The sequence below is a fragment of the Anopheles stephensi genome, chromosome 2, assembly GCF_013141755.1.
Source record: "Anopheles stephensi strain Indian chromosome 2, UCI_ANSTEP_V1.0, whole genome shotgun sequence".
Lineage (NCBI taxonomy): Eukaryota > Metazoa > Arthropoda > Insecta > Diptera > Culicidae > Anopheles > Anopheles stephensi.
Genome location: NC_050202.1, coordinates 46,311,649 through 46,317,648, shown reverse-complemented (window position 1 = coordinate 46,317,648; position 6,000 = coordinate 46,311,649).

Genomic DNA, 6,000 nt, shown 5'->3' with positions numbered 1-6,000 from the left:
AATGGGTGTATGAGAGGGTGGTGGAAGCATGGTGGAAATGTAAATGTCGGCTAATCTTTCAGGTCATACGTACTAATTTTCCTTGGTTGTAGGCAACGCAGAAAGACTGATTTTTCTGATTGTATTTTCAAATTTATGTTGTTAGAAAATAATGTAACTTGCATTTGCAAGCACTTTAGATTGGGGGCAACATTAGAAGCAAATTAAATACATCGTTTTAGTGCGTATTGCCTGTATGAAGGTTAGGTTTGATTGCATTAACTCAATACCGCATATAAACACCATCATATAATTATTTAATTAAAAGACATACTTTACCATCAAACAGCTGAAATGCAACACGTTAGCTAGCAAAGATAGATAGGTGGCAGAACTGTTCAAGATGAGATCGGAGAGGCTTGTCGCTATCATCCCATCGGCTTATTGGCAAGGATTTGAGTTTTGTTGAAGGAGAATCCACCAAATCTACGGCAGATCTGCCAGTGATTTTGAAAGTATTGAACATGCTGTCGGAATCGTTCAAATCGCCTCGGGGATTTTGGTAAGAAGTCGGACTCTCCTATTTGTAATACACCCGATCTCTGAAAATTCTTGGCCCCGCAGATGAGCTTGACATCATTGGACGGACAGCGGCGGTGATGTGCCAAGCGAACACCCGGCAGAAACGCTAGTACGTTATGATTGGATTGAGGATCAATGCGACGAAGACAAAGTATCTGCTTGCCAAAGGCTCTGACCTTGATAAAGCCCCGAGGCATAGTTTCAGTGGACGGCAATGATCTCGAGGTGACAGAGGAGTACTGCTACCTTGGTACGATTGAAACTTAGTATAAAAACGTAAGCAGAGAAATTTTAGGGCATACTGTTCTGGAGAGCCTTGCATACTACGGGCTCCACCAACTCCTGCAATCTAGAAGACATCAATTGGCCAAATTCGGGAAATGAGAATGTCGAACTCATGCCTCACCAGGAGGATACTCATCAACAACCAGTTTGACACGAGGTATAAAGAAGCACAGTGAGCTCGTTGGCTGGTTCAAATGGAGTCTAACCTGTTGGAGGTCGGATGCAGCCGTGTTTGGTGGAATGCGGCCCAGGAACGAGTTTTTTGGAAACAGATTGGTACCCTGGCCATGTCGGCCATTAAGGACGTATTCCACCCCAAGAAATCGAACAACAGTTTATTTTCTCATTCATTCTCATTCATTCTACATCTATACAACCTCCTTTTCATTTCATCGATCGACATGTATGTGCTATATATGTGTGAGCTATGAGTGTGTAGGCCTCTTGCTTTGGTCTTTCGATGAGATGACTAAATCTCTTACTGTCTGTATTGATCTGTCAAAGTTAAAGTTGAGTTTAAAGCAGCAAATGATGATGATGAGCAACTTATATCATTTAAAATGGTGTGTGAAATAAAATTATCTGTTGGATTGTTTTGAAGGTAATGATTACTCACTCATTGGCTCTTTGTTTTTCTCGCATCACGGTTTACCAAACGATTCACGTTGTTTAGAAATACAAAGGATAAATATAATATTAACACCATTCATTACATACGTTAACAATTCAACCTACATTGTCTGTATGATGTTGACACGTCCACATCCATTGATTGACACAAATCAAAATGGAGCTACTGTGTTTCAATCTGCAACAAACCTTCCCAATCCGTGACAAATATCAAAATATTGCATAGCTCAACAAATCAAGACGCACAAAATAACCTTTGTTAAATTATTTTGCTAAAACAAGCCATTTCTCTTCACCACAAACCGTAAGCAATAATTGTCACCAACAATTGCTGACCCAACGAAAGCCATCAACGAACGTCATGGCTTGACTACGCATCAAGCAGTAGAGTTCCTTTAAAACAAGCACGTGCCATGTTGGCCGCCAATGTGTTTCGTGTGCTGCTTTTTCACCACGGCAAACCCTTCATCAAGACGCAATGACAGCAATAATCGCTGATCGTTTTCCTGGCCACAATTATTTGCTAGCAGTCGTGGCTTTACGTTAATCGGTACCGAAACTGTTCAACCACTTTGTTGTCGTACAATTCCTCGCAACTCGTTCTTCTTTGTCAGCACAATTTTGTACAAAAGTCCTTTAGCGCTAGTCCGTCCTCACGATCGCTAAACTGTGACATATTCTAAGGGTTTGTCGCTGCAAGGTTAACGAATGCTGGGGGAAGAAATGTAAAGAGCACTGCAAAAAGAAAATGCAAAAATAAACGCAAAGCACACGATAAATCTGCCGGATGACAATTATTCCTGAAATGGGATGCAATTTATGCACCAGACCGTATCAAATCGTGCAAAACCTTTTGGTGACGAGCGACAAGGCGGTGTTTGTTAACGTTCAGGCGGTGCTGCCAGAGTTGCTACGACAGCAAGGGTTGGCAAGCAATCTTTTGTACAGCTCGGGCACGTCGTTTGCAAGCAACGATTTTTTTCCTGGCGGTTCCGATCCATCACGGTGGAATGTTGATTATCGCTAGCTTTCTAGATACGGAAAGTAACTTAAACATACGTTGAGTTAAACAAGCAAGTGTTGACAAATGCTGAGCAAATGATGCCTGTTCTTCAAGCTCTTTGGCAGAATATTTCAAATATGTTGTTTAATAAATGGTGCCTTCAGAGTTTCATAAGGACCCAGAATGAAAGGCTTAAATTAGATTAAACTTGAAGATACCTCAATTCGAGATCAACCTCATATTTCTGAAATATCATAAAATGGATCATAAATTAAAAAATAATCTTTTCAGCATATAAAGTCCCCATCTTTTGAATGAATTTCCTAACAACACAGATGGAAATTCCTTAAGAGCTCATCTACACTCTCAAGAAAATAAGATCGATGTTTTGGAATTCTTCAACTGTGATGTTAAAGTTTTTGTATCAACATTTTCCCAATCCTTCGCGCGTTAATATGTACTGAAATCATTTATTGCAACTTAACGGAACCACATGATATAATCCTATGGCTCAAAGCTGCCGACGTAAAGAAATGCACACATGTGGAAGCTAAAAGTTGAAACCTTCGGCACACTGGCTAATAGCCCCACACTGCTCACAGAATATCATATTTTCCGCTTAAACTCGAACGCACTCGAACAATTCATTAGTGCTACTTGTTGTTTTAATACGAAAACCCTTAAGCCTTTCTCCTGCTCCAGTCGGGGAAGGCAACATGCGCGAGAGGGTCCGCTTCAATAGACTGGCTTGTGTCTGTTGACAAACCTGCTCTATTGTTGCATCGACCGGAGCCTGCCTTCGTTTGCCTTCCGGAAATGCATCCCGGTCGGCCAGCGGAGCATATGCGCCCAAACGCCCGGAAGGAAGCGCTAGCAGCATCTCACTAATGGACAGCGCTCCAGCATCAGTGTCTGCCAGTGCCTTCAGCTGCAATCAAAACCATGTGTGCGTGCGTGTGTGTTGGTTTTCGGATACATGCTGCCAGTGCGATGGATGGGCATCAGGTTCTCGAACCTTGCTAGACTCTCGAGTAGTGCTTGATTGTCGGGAGTTGGTCTACGAGACGATGCTGGAAAGTTGAGAAGTCACCGAAGTGCCTTCTAATTCCCTTGTCGATTCAAGCGGGTTCACCCGAAGGATATTCCCATCCTGGAAGGTTCCTAGCTCACTGCAGCTTCTCGCCTGTCTTCCAGTGCATACGAAGCCGATTTCCGACTACCACGCCACCAGCAATATCTGCCAACACTCTGGCACCCTGGTTGACCGGGAGCGGTCTGCCTTTCGAGGAACATTTATTTACCCTTTCCGAAAGGGAACCTAGCGTCGGTGTGCTGCCAGGCCAGGCTGCTGACTTCAACGCTTCATCCCTCGGGCAACAACCATGCCAAGGCGCAACCAATGCTCGCCAATGTTGAATCGAGCGACGAAGTGGAAAGTGTAGCAAAAATATTGACAACCCTTACGAGATGCCACATCCCCGGCCAAGAAGGGAGACCGTTCGAAGCCACATTACGTTTGTGCTGATTTATGCAAACACATTTCATCGTTTGGTTTGTGTTGTGTCTGTGTGTCAACGGCAGGGGTGCGTTGCATTCTCCTACACAGCCGAACAGGCCTCAAGGATGGAAAGTGTCGGCTCATATTTTACAATTCCTGCACAACATCAAGCATTGGAAGACAAGGAGTGATTGTGTGTATGTGTGTGACAGTTTTGAAATCAAGTAAATCGGAAAAGGGGAAAAAACTAGGCCATAATGATGGTACGTTGGAGGATTCTTCAAATGATATTGAACGACTTAACGGTACGTATGACGAACAGCACGGATCATCCATTGTAATATTGCGTTGCTCTAGCGATGCTACGTCTTGGTACAATTTCTAAGCAACATTTATTGTCCTTAACGGTGGAAGCTGAATGAGGACAATAGCTATCTAAATAGCGAATATAAAAGATTGCGATTAAACACTTTTAGCCCAGGAAGTGTAGCTTCAACATACAAATTCTAGACGTATAATAATACAATAAATGTATGGCGGGATTTTAATACAACTGTCACATTTATACATTTTTTACTGCACCACTATGACAGTTTGAACAGCAACACAATGTTTTAGATCATCTGTACCTAATTTGTTTTCTGTTTTATCGTGTGATCTCTTTTTTAATTTATTTAATACTTCAGATTTCCTCTCCGGTCTTGTCGTAGGCACAAAGTCATGAATGGTTGCGAATATGTTATTTTAAAACTTCTTAAAAACCTCTCCGTTGTTCGTTTTTAAAATATTTTTTTATCAAAAGCCATGTTCAACCAAAGAACAAGAATGCTGAGCTGACTAAGCTTTGAGGAGGTGTAGGAAGGTTGGTTAGAAATTGAGTTTGATAAAGAATGAGCTAGTAAACTATGGTATGTGCTCAACAAACGCTACCCGACAAGCACCCCAAGCTGGATAATTTAGGAATATTCACTGGGTACTGTGGAAGACACTTAGAACTATGTATTGCAAAAATTTGAGGATTTCTTGTACTTACGAGGTAAAATCCTTAATAAAGCTTGTGTTTTCTTACAAATTTGCAACCATCAATGGGGTAAGTTCACTAGTAGTAATCACGGCTTGAGAATGAAAACACCTGTCTAACGATGTGTAATGTATCTCTTTTTCATTACAATTTTAATTTTAGTGTATTTCATCACTTCAAATAGCTCCACAGTGATCTCAATGCTAATATTGACCCTAACCTGAGCTACGAATGCAGCTCTATTTGGCATAGGAGTCCAGAGAGTAGATACAAGACGAAACTGTATCAAGTAAAGCTTGTAATCAAAGAAATGAACTTTATAATTTAAATATTTCAATTTTTTTTTTAAATTTAGTTGAGACATACGATAATCGAACTTTGCACATTTGTAATGTCTTTCCTGAACTAAAACTTAGTTCATATATGCTATTTTCTTAAGTATTCAATTAGTGCTTTTTATAGGACAAGCAACAAACTTTACTTTTTTGGTAGTTCTGTCGAGCCATACCCTGTACATGGTAGCTTTATTTACTTGAAGGATTTTACCATTTATCTGTTCTTTTCATGATATTGCTTTTTAATTTATTGGAAAACTCATTTGATTATGAAACAAAATTGAATTTTGTTCTATTACACCGAGTTAAATCAGAACCATTATTCCGAGAAGAAACAGCTGTCAACAAGTACAATACCCTACTTCACCTACTCTATGCATATTCATTCACCACAGCCTAACTCATCAACCCTTATCATACAAACAGGCCAAAAGGTCATCAATATTTTAATACTCTAATTAAAGTCATCCCTGTCTTCATCCCATCATGCACGCCACCGTGTTTGCTCCCATTACCGAAGAAAGATGGAGGCCTTAAACTTATTTCATTTCATTTGTTCGCCACTCATCAGTCCTCCCTTTTAAAGAAGCTTGTTGGGATTTGAACAAAAAATCGGAAACTCCTGCTCATCCCATGCCTGCCGACCCAGCGACTCAAACATCAATCA